Below are 14,938 nucleotides of genomic sequence, written 5' to 3' on the forward strand. Positions count from 1 at the left end.
CAAAAGAGTCTCTCTGGAACATCAATTGGATGGAGCCCGGGCTGTCCGGATGACATGCTTATAGTTCGGTGACAGGTTGCAGGGTTGAGCGGTCCGGATAATGTCAGACAATACAACGACAGTGGTTTACATTAATTGGCAGGGAGGAACCAAGAGCCAGCAAGTGTCGCAGGAAATGAACCAACTTATGGAAGGGGCAGAAGTGCATCTTCAGGAGATATTAGCCTCGGACATTGCTCTTACATTGGCTTTCCAGAAGATTTTCTCAGCAGGCAGTGTCTGGACCCAGGAGAATGGGTATTGTCAGATGAGGCTTTTCAGCTGATAGTGGATTGCTGGAGCCTTCCATTTCTGGACCTGTTGCGACTTCTCGCAATATGAAGGCTTCTCGATTCTTTGGTTGCAGGTGAGATCCAAAGTCATTGGGCATCCATGTTCTTGTGGCCAGTGCACAGTGTGGAGCTGAATTCTCATTGAGGCTAAGTATTCCTGCTTATTACTTATAAGAATTGTAGAAGGCTTCTGTGTATAATTCCTGTCTGTGTTTCATTTCATTATAGTCAGATATTATTCTAGTAAATTAATTTGCTGTTTGGTTGCTCTGCTATAGAGTTAAGATTTAAAACAAAAAAATAAATCCTCTAGCTTTTAATCTGATAAAATCTATTTCTCATTTGGAGTTAGCTGGCACTAATAATCTGTTTAAATATTAATATTGGGGAATAAAGAGCTGGTGTAAAAAGAATTAACAAAAAAGCACAAACAAACTTGTAGAAAGTGATCTGTCTATCTAGATTGGGTGTGGCTGTCTCAGAACTTGGGGGAGGTAAACTTGAGAAGCAGGAGAGCCATTGTGGCCAGTGTACAGTGTGGAGCCAGGAGCACTAAATATTCTAGTGTCCAGCTAAGTAAGGTTTAACTTATTTAAACTTAGTAAGCCCAATCAGGGGAGGGTCTTATTAACTCAATTGCAGATACAGAGTCCTGAGAACATCCGTGACCAAGGGTTAACTGTTTAAATCCCTCCTACCCACACCTAGGTTTGCTTTTCTGATATAGTCTACCTAAATACATAATTCCATAACATTGTAGATAATTGCTCTTTCTGTTAAATCCTATCGCCTTTTTCTTTTTCTGCTCTCAGTTGTGTACATCCCTGTTTTATTTGTAACTGCAACATTTTAGCTCCGCACTTGTTAAAGTTTTATTGTATGTTCTCATTTTTCACGCCTTGTTAAATGTAACCGGCATGATGTGATGCCTACCGTGAATGGCGGTATAAAAAAACACTAATAAATAAATAAATTGACAACAGGATAAAATAGAAAATTGATATTTCCTTAGGTGTTAACCATCAAATTACCACATTGAGGACTATCCAATGTAACTATTGTGGAGCCTTTATTCATCTGGAAACTTAGGGCTTGCCCCATTTGTTCACAGTTCACTTCCTTGAAAAAGGAGCTGGCTGTAGTTAAAGCTCAATTAGCTTCATCCTTTTTACAATATTCGGGAATTAATTCCCCATTACCACAGAAAAACCAAAAGTCAAGGATAAAGAGATTTACAGTGGGCTCAGGCAGGATAAGACCTGTGACCCACAGGTGCCCATTCTTGACAGCTGTGCCACCCACAAGTCTCCCTCCCCCCCTTTCACACAGGACATTAAGGAACTCAATAAACAAGTTTACAGAGAGCTCTGGTAGAATTGAACCTCTGATGCAGAGACACACACTGTATCAAGTGCAACAAGTACAAAAAGCCTTCTCTGTATTAAATACTGAAGAAGCTCTTGAGAAAAAGATTGAAGTGTTATCTGAAAAGAGAGAAGAAACCCAATGCATACAGGAATTCCAGATCAGTAACCAAAGGAAAAAGCTCATTGTGCTGGATGAATCTGTCATCAAAGGCATTAATCTTTCCCCTTGCACAAATGCAAAGGGAAAGGGAATAGTGGATAGCAAAACTCAAGTAAAGTCACAAAAGGAGTCCAGGAACAGCAGTAACCTGAACAAGGAAAGCTATGAGCACAAATGCTTGTAGTTTAGGCAATAAAATCCCAGATCTGCAAGTCCTAATGGTGGAGGCAGACTTGGACATTGTTGCTGTCACGGAGCCGTGGTTCACGGAATCTCACGATTGGGATATAGCAATACTAGGCTATAACTTGTTAAGGAAGGACAGAGAGGATAGGAAAGGGGGAGGAGTGGCTCTTTATATCAGAAACAATATCCAAGCATCTGAGCTGCAAGGAAGATGGGGCAACGAAGAAGCACTATGGGCCAACCTAAAAAAAGATGGAACATCCATTTTTATTGGAGTGGTTTACAGGCCTCCAAACCAAAAGGAAGAGCTTGACAGAGATCTGGTTGAAGACATCCAAAAGATGGGAAAGAAGGGAGAAGTGGTGATTGTTGGAGACTTTAATTTGCCGGAAATAGACTGCAGAATCTAACAATAGTAGAGAAATAGTGGATGCTCTGCAAGGAGCTTTGTTCAAACAAATGGTAATGGAACCCACAAGAGAGGGAGCTATACTCTATTTAGTGCTCACTAATGGAGATAATAGCTCTGATGTGCAGGTGGGCACCCATCTCAGCACCAGTGATCATCAAACGGTATGGTTTAATATCACAAAAAGGATATGGAAAAGAAGCACACAAACCCGAGTTTTGCAGTTCAAAAACACAGACTTTGATGAAATGGGGAAGTACCTGGAGGAAGAACTAGTAGGCTGGGAGAATGAGAGAGATGTGGAACAACAGTGGACCAAACTAAAAGGAGCAATTACCAGGGCAACTAATCTATATGTTAGAAAAGTAAAGAAAAGCAAAAGAAAAATGAAACCTATCTGGTTCTCCAAGGAGGTGGCTGACAAAATAAAGGCTAAAAGAACAGCATTCAAGAAATATAAAGGATCCCAAAGGGAGGAGCACAAAGAAGAATATCTAGTAGATCTGAAGGAGACAAAGTAATCAAGACAGCAAAAAGTCAAGCGAAAGAAAGGATTGCAAAGAGGTAGAGAGAGGGTGACAAAACATTTTCAATACATCAGTGAAAGGAGAAAAGTTCAGTGGTGTAGTGAAATTGAAAGGTGAAAAGGATCAATGTGTGGAGAGAGATGAAGAAAAGGCAGAAATATTAAACAAATACTTCAGTTCTGTGTTCACTAAGAAGGCCCTGGAGAAGGACCATTGCTAGTTAATAAACTAGAGGGGAATGGAGTAGATACATAGAAACATAGAAATGACGGCAGAAGAAGACCAAACGGCCCATCCAGTCTGCCCAGCAAGCTACGCACTTTATCCATTTTTATTTCCCTTTTTCTCTCTCCCACCTGTTACTATTGGCTTCCAGTACCCTCCAGCCCCAATTCCCCTCCAACCCACCACCAATTTAGAGAGCAGCGCCGTATCTGCATCCAAGTGACATCCAGCTCAATTAGGGGTAGCAACTGCTGTAACAAGCAGGCCACACCCTTGCCCCATACTCTTACCCACCCCTGTTTTATTTTTTTGTTTTGTTTTATTTATTTATTTTTTTTGGAAATAGCAGCCCTCCATCCTTCCGCTTCGTGAAGGTGGAACAATAACTACTGGCCACTGGCATCCCGCTCCGTGAATGCCTTTGTGGCTACTGCCGCTCCATGCAATAGCCATTTACAGTAGCGAATGTATGGGAAGAGCTGAGGAAACTGAAAGTAGACAAAGCCATGGGGCCTGATGAGGTTCATCCCTGGATACTGAGGGAGCTCAGAGATGTGCTGGCGGGTCCACTGTGTGACCTGTTCAATAGATCCCTAGAAGTGAGAGTGGTGCCGAGTGACTGGAGAAGAGCGGTGGTGATCCCGCTTCACAAGAGTGGAAACAGAGAAGAGGCTGGTAATTACAGACCGGTTAGCCTCATCTCGGTGGAGGGAAAAGTAATGCAATCGCTGTTGAAAGAGAGAATAGTGAACTATCTACAGTCGGGAGAATTGCTGGATCAGAGGCAGCATGGATTCACCAGGGGAAGATCCTGTCAGACAAATCTGATAGAATTTTTTAACTGGGTAACCAAGGAATTGGATCAAGGAAGAGCACTCATCTACTTGGATTTCAGCAAAGCTTTTGATACAGTCCCGCACAGGAGACTGGTGAATAAAATGAGAAGCTTAGGAGTGAGTTCCGAGGTGGTGGCCTGGATTGCAAACTGGTTGACGGACAGAAGACAATGTGTGATGGTAAATGGAATTCTCTCTGAAGAGAGAGCGGTTTTAAGCAGTGTACCGCAAGGATCGGTGTTGGGACCGGTCCTGTTCAATATCTTTGTGAGTGACATTGCGGACGGGATAGAAGGTAAGATTTGTCTTTTTGCGGATGACACTAAGATCTGCAACAGAGTGGACACGCCGGAAGGAGTGGAGAGAATGAGACGGGATTTAAGGAAGCTGGAAGAGTGGTCGAAGATATGGCAGCTGAGATTCAATGCCAAGAAGTGCAGAATCATGCATATTCGGAGTGGAAATCCAAATGAACTCTATTCGATGGGGGGAGAAAGGCTGATGAGCACGGAGCAGGAGAGGGACCTTGGTGTGATTGTTTCGCCGACTTCAGATCATTAGACACTGTGTGACAAGGCGATAGCTAAAGCCAGAAGAATGCTGGGCTGCATAGAAAGAGGAATATCGAGTAAGAAAAGGGAAGTGATTATCCCCTTGTTACAGGTCCTTGGTGAAGCTTCTCCTGGAGTACTGTGTTCAGTTCTGGAGACCGTATCTCGAAAGAGAGAGAGACAAGATGGAGGCGGTCCAGAGAAGGGCGACCAAAAAGGTGAAGGGTCTTCATCGAATGAATTATGAGGAGAGATTGAAGAATCTAAATATGTACACCCTGGAGGAAAGGAGGATCAGAGGTGATATGATACAGACTTTCAGATACTTGAAAGGTTTTAATGATCCAAAGACAATGACAAACCTTTTCCGTTGGAAAAAAATCAGCAGAACCAGGGGTCACGATTCGAAGCTCCAGGGAGGAAGACTCAGAACCAATGTCAGGAAGTATTTCTTCACGGAGAGGGTGGTGGATGCCTGGAATGCCCTTCTGGAGGAAGTGGTGAAGACCAGAACTGTGAAGGACTTCAAAGGGGCGTGGGATAAACACTGTGGATCCATAAAGTCTAGAGGACGTGAATGAAGAGTGGGTGGCTCGCGGGAATGACGGCTACTACCTGGAGATAATACTCTTATTCATAGAAACATAGAAATGACGGCAGAAGAAGACCAAACGGCCCATCAAGTCTGCCCAGCAAGCTACGCAAATTATCCATTTTTTCCCCTTTTTCTCTCTCCCACTTGTTACTATTTTTTCCCTTTTTCTCTCTCCCACCTGTTACTATTTTTTCCCTTTTTCTCTCTCCCACCTGTTACTATTGGCTTCCAGTACCCTCCAGCCCTAATTCCCCTCCACCCATTTTAGAGAGCAGCTCTGTATCTGCATCCAAGTGACATCCAGTTCAATTAGGGGTAGCAGCCGCTGTAACAAGCAGGCCACCCCCTTGCCCCATACTCTTACCCACCCCTGTTTTTATTTTTTTGTTTTGTTTTATTTATTTATTTTTTTTGGAAATAGCAGCCCTCCATCCTTCCGCTCCGTGAAGGTGGAACACCAACTACTGGCCACTGGCATCCCGCTCCGTGAATGCCTCTGTGGCTACTGCCGCTCCGTGCAGTGTTTGAATGCCTCTGTGGCTACTGCTGCTCCGTGCAGTGTTTGAATGCTGCTGTGGCTATTCAATATATATTCAATAAACATACACACGGTTAACATGACTCCAACATTGCTCTAAGCTTCAACAGCACGAGGAAATGTGGAAAAAGGATTTGCATTCACAAAGAAGCAGGGAGTAGGTTGCTTGTTATGGCGGCTACTACCCCAAACCAAATAAGCCTGATAGCTCTCTGCTTCAATGGCAGGGGAGAAAGATTGATACTTCAAGCATATCCAGCATAGCGCTCTGCTTCAACGGCAGGGGAGAAAGTCTGATTCCTCACTTTCAATGCATATCCAGCATAACTCTCTGCTTCAATGGCAGGGGGAATGAAGAAAAGTGGATCTATATACAGACAACAACCAATAAGGACTGAATTATTTAGTCTGGATGGGCAGGTGGGCATGGGTGTGGCTTGCTTATTGCAGCGGTTGCTACCCCTAACTAATTGGGCTAGATATTTCACTTTCATCTCTACAACAAACAGAGCCTTCACGCTTGCTGGCGCCACACTTTGGAACTCTATGCCCCCTGACCTACACACTGAAACTTCCACACCCAAATAAAAAAAAAAACTTAAAACGTGGCTCTTCCTAAAAGCCTTCCCCTCTATATCCTCCCACGCTAACCCTACTCCTTCTGTGACCTACTGATAAAAATCTCATCGCATTATGTCGTGTTTGAAAAAACGAAAAGCACTCCAGAAACTTTACAATCTCTCCAAATGTCTAGTTTTTCGTAGATAAACTATTCCTAATGACAACTCCTTTAATTCTAAGCAGTACCCTTCTTAGGCCTTTCAAATTCTCCTGTTTTTCCCCCGAAAAACTCAGCAATTTCAACGAACGTATTTTCTGTACCTTTGTACATAGCCTCCCTCTTTTTACTTTGTTGTATTCTCCTCCCCCAATTTATGCTACTCCCAAGTTCTTAGGTTTCTTGTTGTACTCCTTTTGTTTTTTGTTCTTTGTAAAGGCCATGCCTAATTGATATTTATTGTTCTAAGTTATCTGTAAACCGATACGATGTGCAAACGGTTGTCGGTATATAAAATCTTTAAAATAAATAAATAAATAGATGCAGTTCCAACACTGCTCTCTCATTAATGGTGGGGGTGGAAGGGAAATAGAACCAAAAGGTTACTAAGAGCCAGGAGTAACATAAGTATGAGGAAAAAAAAAAGGGCGAAACTTGCTGGGCAGACTGGATGGACCGTTTGGTCTTCTTCTGCCGTCATTTCTATGTTTCTATGTTGTGCAGGAATGGCCAGAGGACAAGTTACTGTATGCCTTTCTCCCATGGCTCATGCTTTTGGTGGCATCAGATTGGCCCAGGAGACCATGGTATGCGGATCTGCGGAGGCTCCTGGTAAACTCCCCCCTCTGATTTCCGGCGCATAGGGTTCTGATGCAGGAGGTACCTGTTCTTCACTCGATTTTGTCTTACGGTATGGTCCTTGAGAGGGCTCATTTGCTGAAGCATGGATATTCTGCTGCGGTGATTGCCGCTTTGCTATGAGCAAGAAAGTTCTCCACTTCCTTAGCCTATGTATGGGTTTGGTGACTGTTTGAGGCTTGGTATGATCCTCGAGGGGTGCTTTCTCGTTCAGTTAAGATCCCTCTCGTTTTGGAATTTTTGCAGGATGGATTGAATATAGGGTTGGTCCTTAATTCCTTGAAGGTACAGGTAGGTGCTCTTGCCTGTTCCAGGGGTCAGGTGAATGGTGGACCATTGTCAGCTCATCCAGGTGTGGCCCGTTTCTTGAAAGGAGTGAGACATCTTCGTCCTCCCTTGCAGCTATTGGTGCCCTTGTGGAGTCTTAATCTAGTGTTGGATTTCTTAGCGGGTCCTATGTTTTGATCATTGTATGACCTTTCCTTGTGGTTGCTGACGTAGAAAATGGTGTTTCTTGTAATTTGTTCTATGTTTAGAGTATGCAAACTGCAGGCCTTGTCTTGCCGGGATCCATTCCTTCGAGTGACTCCAGGGGTGACACAGCTGCATACTTACTTTTCCTTCCTTTTTGCCAAAAGTGGTCTCGGATTTTCACTTGAATCAATCCATTTCCCTGCTGTCTCTGGATAGGGAAAGAGATGCGAAGGAATATTGCCTGTTGTGGCCCTTGGATGTCAAGAGACATGTGAGGTATCTGGAGGTTTCTAAACCTTTCTGGAAGACGAATCGCCTGTTTGACCTCCACAGTGGAGGTAAACACGGTGAGCCGGCTTTGTGGGCTGCAATAACTCGCTGGATTAAGAAGATAGTTGTGGCTACATATGTGGATGCTGAAAAGCCATTATGTAGTCAGGTTAGGGCTCATTCCACTATGGCTCAGGCAGTGTCATAGGCGGAAGTTAGATTGTCTCCCATTGACGTTTGGCAAGCTGCAAAGTGGTCCTCCTTACACACCTTTTCCAGGTATCGTCTGGATGTTCAGGCCTGGTAGGATGCAGTCTTTGCAAGTGCAGTTTTGACAGGACTGCGGGCAACTACTCACCGTATTCGGGAATAGAATTTAAAACCAGTGAGATGTACCCTAGCATCTGTCTGGACATTAAGAAATGAGAAATTACTACTTACTTTGATAATTCCCTTTTCTTTAGGACAGACAGATTAATTCAGCTTCCTGCCCTTGGCTGCTGAATAATTGTACTGTTGTGGTCCTGCATGGCTACGTGTTCCAGGGATTACTGGTAAGTGTTAGTCCAGTTCTTAGACTAGTGTTGATACATTCTTTGTCTGAGCTCAGTGTTTCCTGTTGGCTGAGTACTGAAATGGTTATCTGTTATTAATCAAGTTTTTGCTAGTCTGTCCACAGTTGGCTTTTGAAGAGAATACTGGCAGGCTGTTGTCACTGCAGGAGTATATATACTGTGATGTCAGCTTTGCTTCATCTCCATCTGCTGGTAGAGGTGCATAACCCACTGGTTCTGAATTCATCTGTCTATCCTAAAGAAAAGGAAATATCAGATAAGTATTAATTTCTCATTTTACATTACCTCTAATTCAAGATAGATTTACACAGTTCTATGGGGAGATGTATCAAACCGATGAGTCTATACAATTGTCAGTGATTGATTGGTATTTAGCTTCTGTGGCATTTCCTAGTATGGAGAACGATCATTGATAGCTTTTGAATAAAGGGGTCTCCTGTCTTGAAATATCTCAGGCTATTAAAAGTTTAAAAAATGGAAAGGCTTCTGGAATTGATGCGTACACATCTAGATTCTACAAAATATGTGAATCTGTCCTAGTGAGGCCCTTGCAAAAAAATGTTACATTTTTTATTAGGACAGTTCTCACCTGGTACTAATATGGTGGGAATCACTATTCTGGCTAAACCTGGGAAAGATGGAACTTTATGTGGCTGTTAAAGGTGAGTAGCACTGGTTTATCCAGCGCCAAGAATATAACATGGGGAAAGCGTGTGAGAGCAGAGTCAGGGATTAAGAGATCAGGGGAAGGGCATGAAAGTGCAAGGCGGGAAAGGAGGATAGGAACAAAAAGGGAGGGGGAAAGAGCGAGCGGTTACAGGAGAGTTCTGAAATCACCTCTCCTGGTTGGACAAGAGTCAGGTGACGTGGTCAGAGGCAGTTGCCAATGTTGGAGAGCAGCGTGTGGGAAGGGAGTGTGCTAGTTTCTGTCAGAGATAAACTTAAAGTATTTATCCGGGCGAGGAGGTGAAGCGGGGAGACAGGTGGCAGGCCTGCGCCGACCGGCGGAGCGGCAACACAAAAAAAAAAAAAAAAGTCATGGCGCAGTCGCAGTGAGATTCAGGAGAACGGTGTAAGCAAGGGTAAGCCCCGCCACAGCAGTGTGACCAGCCAGCCCACATGCAGCTGGTGTGGGTATATGCGGCTCAGCGGCAGGGGACGGAGGCAGTTAGGTCTTAGAGCCGGTGGGGGTAGAGAGGTTGCTCCCCCCCCGCCGGACCGGCCCTCCACGTGACAGGGTCAGAGTAAGGTGCCCCAGAATACCAGGAGAGCATGTGGAGAGGCTGTAGAGTGTCAGGCGGAGACTGCACGGACCTCTCGGGCCATGTCTGACCCTCAAGGCACCGGTTGAGAGAGTTTAGTCAGCAGCGATGCGGCCGTGGGCCTCGTGTAGCAGTTAAGGACGCGGGTGTAGGTATAGGCAGGTGAGATGGCAAGCAGGGTCGTTAAGGAGCAGCGGAAGCAGAGAGCAAACGGGAGGCCAAAAGGAGGACATGCGAGCCTAGAGCAAGGACAAGCAGAATGGAGAAACAGTGGGGGCCCACATGGCTCGGACGGCGAGGGAGCAGAGATCAAGATCCAGCAGGCCAGGCGGATGGCAAGGCATATATGGTGAGTGGCAGGGGGACTAGTGGAAGATGTAATGAGATGTGAGGGTTGGAGCCAAGGTACGGGGCACGGGTCCCCTTAATGTGCCTTGTGCGGGTGAGCAAGGTTCGGGGGATTGGCCAGTCGACAGGAAGGGCGGGGGAGGAGACCTGGCCACTGCCAGTCAAGGGAAGAGGCGGCTGAGGACAGAGCCGTCGGCGAATTCCCTGATGACATGCGAGAAGGCTAACCAAGGTTAGGGTCCGAAGGAAGGGTTATACCACGGGGAGTGTGGGGATGGGTACTTCGGCCAGTCTTTTGTCTTTGCAGGAACAAAGGAACAGAAGTATCCAGGGGCATCGAGGAACGAAGCACGGAGGGAGATACAGCTGGTATACGCTGGACAGGACAAGCAGCGTGATATTTGCAGGCAGTCGGAGGCAGAGCAGCAGGAAGGAGCACGATATCCAGTGCTGAAGGAGGTAAAGCGAGGGAGGGTCATAAAAAAAAAAAAGGAAGCAAAAGAGGCAGCGGTTCTTCATGTTCCTCTACTGTTAACAGTTCTTCGCCGGAGCCTTCCAAGGATGCCAGTGATAGGCAAAGAGGCGTGTACTTGCGGACCGGGGCCGAACCAGGACAGGGGTCACCCAGCGCATCACTGAATGGGTCATAGGAGGGGGTACCAGGCATATCATGGCGTAGACTCCGGAACCTTTCAGTAGTGGAAGGGCGGAGTGGAAATAAGAGACGACGCAGGGAGGGGCAACAAGAAGGGTGACAGAGAGACTGTGAGCAAGGAGCACAAGAATATCCTTAACTGGATGAGGTCTTTCCTATGCCGGATAGCTTAGTAGGGCTTTACACACCGGGACAATAAGGTGCACCATTAGCTTATGGTGACAGTACCCTAGGGACATTTAAGGATAGTGAAGGTTGGGCTTGGCTCTACTATGATGTAAAGTTAAGGGAAAGGAAGGTGGGCAATAGAATTCTGTCTTGGGGTAGCCGGACATCAACCTATGGCTCACTCAGATGACTGGCAAGAGGCGAAGGTAGGCAAATCGAGGAGTGAAGGAATAGCCTAGAGGTTAGCACAGTGGGCTATGAAATACGACATCAGTGTTCAGGTTCCAACGTCTCCTTTGCATCCGTGGCTACGTCACTTTATATTCGTGGGACGGGTTGTTCAGAGGGAGGTATTGGGGGGGCAGACGACAATATGCGGGGACAAAAAGGCCGGGAAGCAGCAGTCACGTGAGTATTACAAAAAAAAAAAAAAAAAAGGTTACAAGCACATACCGATGTACGTTGGAGATTCATCCGAGCTACCTGCTTATTTCCTGAGTGCCAGTTCAGACATGATTGCACTGTATGTAAGGGTGCACACCAGTGCACACAGGCTAATGTCAAGTTTACAAAAAAAAAATAAAAAATTATATATATATATATATAGGACTGATTGCAGATTGAGTTACAGAGGTAAGAGCTCAGCCGAGGGGGCACGGGGGGGTCAGGGTGGGATAAGGGGCAGGAGTACGTCTTTTAGATCAGGGCAGGCAAAGGGGTGCATTGAGGTAAGACAAATGCTTCAGTGCGCGGATACATGGGGGAGAAGGGAAGGGTCAGGGGAGCAGGGGTGTTGGTAAAGTTTTTGATGTTTAGAGATGGGAGGTCATGGTTTTAGAATAGCCAGGAAGCAGGGTGTTTTCAAAAATAAATAAACGAATTGGGGAGTGTCACAGGGCGCCATACAGATGTTGATCATTGCTTTCTTCCTGTAAGGTTAACGCTGTTACAGGAGCAGGAAGGACAGCTGTGATTTTTCTGAAGTAAAGGTGGAAGACGAGGGGGCATAGATTCAAAGCTCAAGAGTCCCTACTATGTGGAGGGCATATTTAAAAGGCGGAGCAGCGTTACGGGTTATTTCTCACATCGGGGGTGGACCGGGGTCAGGTGTCAGAGGGGTATTTGGTGGGTTTTAGTGTCTTGGATACAATTGGGTTATTCAGTGGCCATTGTTCGATCAGTCTCGGGGCAGTTAGCAGTTTGTGCTGATCTTCAATAGGGTAGTCCATTCAGATGGCAGGGATACTCAGAGGTAGAGTCCGCATTATCCCAGGACAAACAGGATGGTAGTCCTCACATATGGGTGTCATCATCAGATGGAGCCCTGGTACGGAAAACCTCTGTCAAAAGTTTCTAGAAACTTTTGGCTGGCACTCTGAGCCTACTGAACATGCCCATCATGCCATGATATTCTCAGCCACAGGAGTCTCCCTTCAGTCTCTTTTTTTTTTTTTTCCCGCCTTACTTTAAGCAAAGCAGATTAGGAGCTATGGGAAATTTTCCCTCACTTTTTTCCTTAGGGAAGAAAACTTTTTCAGTCACATTTTCATTGCCATCGGCTCTCCCTTCGACATAGTTTTGGTGAGTACATTTTTGAATAGTTTTTCGATCGATTCCGGTCACCTCACTAACGGTTCCCACCGGTCATCGACCGTTATTCGGCCTAGTTTTTCATCATGGCTGCCGGGTTAAAAAAATGTCCGGATTGTAACCGGACTATGTCGATTACCGACCCCCATACTGTCTGCGTTCTGTGCCTGGGATCAGGCCACGACGTCCGGGCTTGTACAACCTGTGCCCAGATGACACCAAAGGGCAGGCGTGCCCGTTTGGACAAGATGGAAGAATTATTTAAGAAAATCCCATCGACATCATCTCCAAGAATGACACCTCCCTCTGTGGCAAAACATCGAGGAGAAAAAAGGACCGATGACTGTCACCGATGCCATCGGTATCCTCTATAGCAGTGGTTCTCAACCCTGTCCTGGGGACCCCGCAGCCAGTTGGGTTTTCATGATATCCACAATGAATATGCATGAGAGAAAATTTGCATGCACTGCCTCCATAACATGCAAATTTTCTCTCATGCATATTCATTGTGGATATCATGAAAACCCGACTGGCTGTGGGGTCCCTAGGACAGGGTTGAGAACCACTGCTCTATAGCGTCTTCCTCGGCATCAAAGGAACATCGGGAGAAAAGATGCCATCGACATCGATCCATCGAACCATCGGATGGAAAGACACAATCATCTTTGAAGGACATCGAACCGATGCCAAAGAGAGTCTGGGTACTGGAGCCAACTCGACCGACCGTACCCGAGGAACCGCGGCGCTCTCCACCGGGCTCGGTGTTAGAGAATGTGCCACCACACTTAGTCGTGGAAGTGCCAATAGCGCCAGCCGTAACTTCCCCAGTGACAGTGGACACAGTATGGTCCAACAGGCCATCGTCGAGGCTTTGCGAAACTTCCAGCCTCTGACAGTACCATCGGTACCGACACCGACTCCGGCATCGACATCGGACCAGTCGATATTTCAGCCTTTGCTGAACAGAATCAACGCCTTGATAGGAATCTTTTCTCCGGCACCAACGACACCGGTTCCATCGATGCAACCATAGACTCCATCGATGCCGATGCACCCACCAGTGACTCCTGCCATCCCGATTCCTGGGTCATCGGATGAAGACGATAGGGACTCGGATTCCGTCCCAGTGCCATCGGGCCTTCACTGGCATAGAGTACCGGAAAAACCCTCGAAGCCACTCAAAGATCCCTCGATGCCAATCCCTCCAGGTACATCGGGTGACACCAGGCATCGATTCCCATCAATTCTCCATCGATGCCCTCATTACCAATGAAGCCAAAGCAGATTCCATCCAAATCTGCTTTTAAAACAAAGCATCATATACAGCCAGAGGATCCCGATTCGCCTTATCATCCTCCGTATAGTCCCTGGAAGGATGTAGATACTGCTACGGAGTCAGAGGAATTGCGATCTGAGCCCTCTCCACCAGAGGAGAGGAGAAAATCCCCTCCTGAAGATTTGTCCTTTACAAATTTCATTAAAGAAATGGCAGACACAATTCCCTTTGAATTGATAACGGAGGAGGATTCCAGACATAAGGCCCTAGAAGTCCTTCAATTCGTGGATGCACCAAAGGAAATAATGGCAATCCCAATACATGAAGTCCTTTTAGAACTTCAACAAAGAATGTGGGAACATCCCTACTCAGTACAAGCGGTGAATCAAAGAACAGATGCCACTTACTTAGGACAACATGCACCAGGTTTCCAGAAGCCCCATCTACCACCTCATTCAGTAGTCGTGGAATCTGCTCAGAAAAAAGCCCGAAAACAGAAACCTCATTCTTCTGTTCAACCAGGAAAGGAGCAACGATCCTTGGATACCTTAGGAAGAAAAGTTTATCAAGCTCCATGCTGGTATCTTGCATTGCGGCATACCAGCTTTATATGACACAGTACCAAAGAAACTTGTAGAAACAAGTACAGGGTATTGTTGAGGACCTTCCTCAACAACAACAACTAGCTTTGAGTACACTGGTTGCAAAAGGATTGGAATCTGGTAAACACGAGGTGCGAGGAGCTTATGATTTTGAAACATCAACTCGTTTATCAGCGTCAGCAATAAATGCAAAAAGGAGGGCCTGGCTTAAGGCCTCGGACCTCAGGCAAGAAGTCCAGGAACGGCTGGCAGATCTCCCTTGTGTTGGAGACTATCTTTTTGGTGAAAAGATTCAGGCTACAGTATCTCAGTTAAAAGACCATCACGAGACACTCTGCCAGCAGACCAGCCATCCTCCCTGAGAAAATCATCTCGAAGGGACACAAGACGGCCCTTCTACAGACCTAGAAATTATTACCCATCGGCTTCTTCAGCGCGTCCGTACCGTCCATCACAAAGAGGATGTCCATGTCAGCCAAAACAACAAAAAACCCAGCCACCACCACAAACTGGACCAGCAGCGAGCTTTTGAACCGAACCAAGAGAACAGAAGCCTTTCTCTCAACCCTATGCCC

The 14,938-nt window shown here is 46.0% G+C and overlaps 1 protein-coding gene and 1 long non-coding RNA gene across 2 annotated transcripts in view; both read left to right on the forward strand.

The window, feature by feature from the left end:
- LOC115094632 (phosphatidylinositol-binding clathrin assembly protein-like) overlaps nucleotides 1–14,938 on the forward strand; it is an 818,237-nt gene that overhangs the window by 144,970 nt on the left and 658,329 nt on the right.
- Nucleotides 1–14,938, forward strand: part of LOC115094634 — a 30,148-nt gene that overhangs the window by 11,074 nt on the left and 4,136 nt on the right. The window contains exon 2 of the long non-coding RNA XR_003857603.1: nucleotides 9,040–10,531. This is a non-coding gene — a long non-coding RNA (uncharacterized LOC115094634). The remainder of the gene's footprint in view (nucleotides 1–9,039; nucleotides 10,532–14,938) is intronic.

This window comes from Rhinatrema bivittatum, chromosome 6 (assembly GCF_901001135.1).
Source record: "Rhinatrema bivittatum chromosome 6, aRhiBiv1.1, whole genome shotgun sequence".
Lineage (NCBI taxonomy): Eukaryota > Metazoa > Chordata > Amphibia > Gymnophiona > Rhinatrematidae > Rhinatrema > Rhinatrema bivittatum.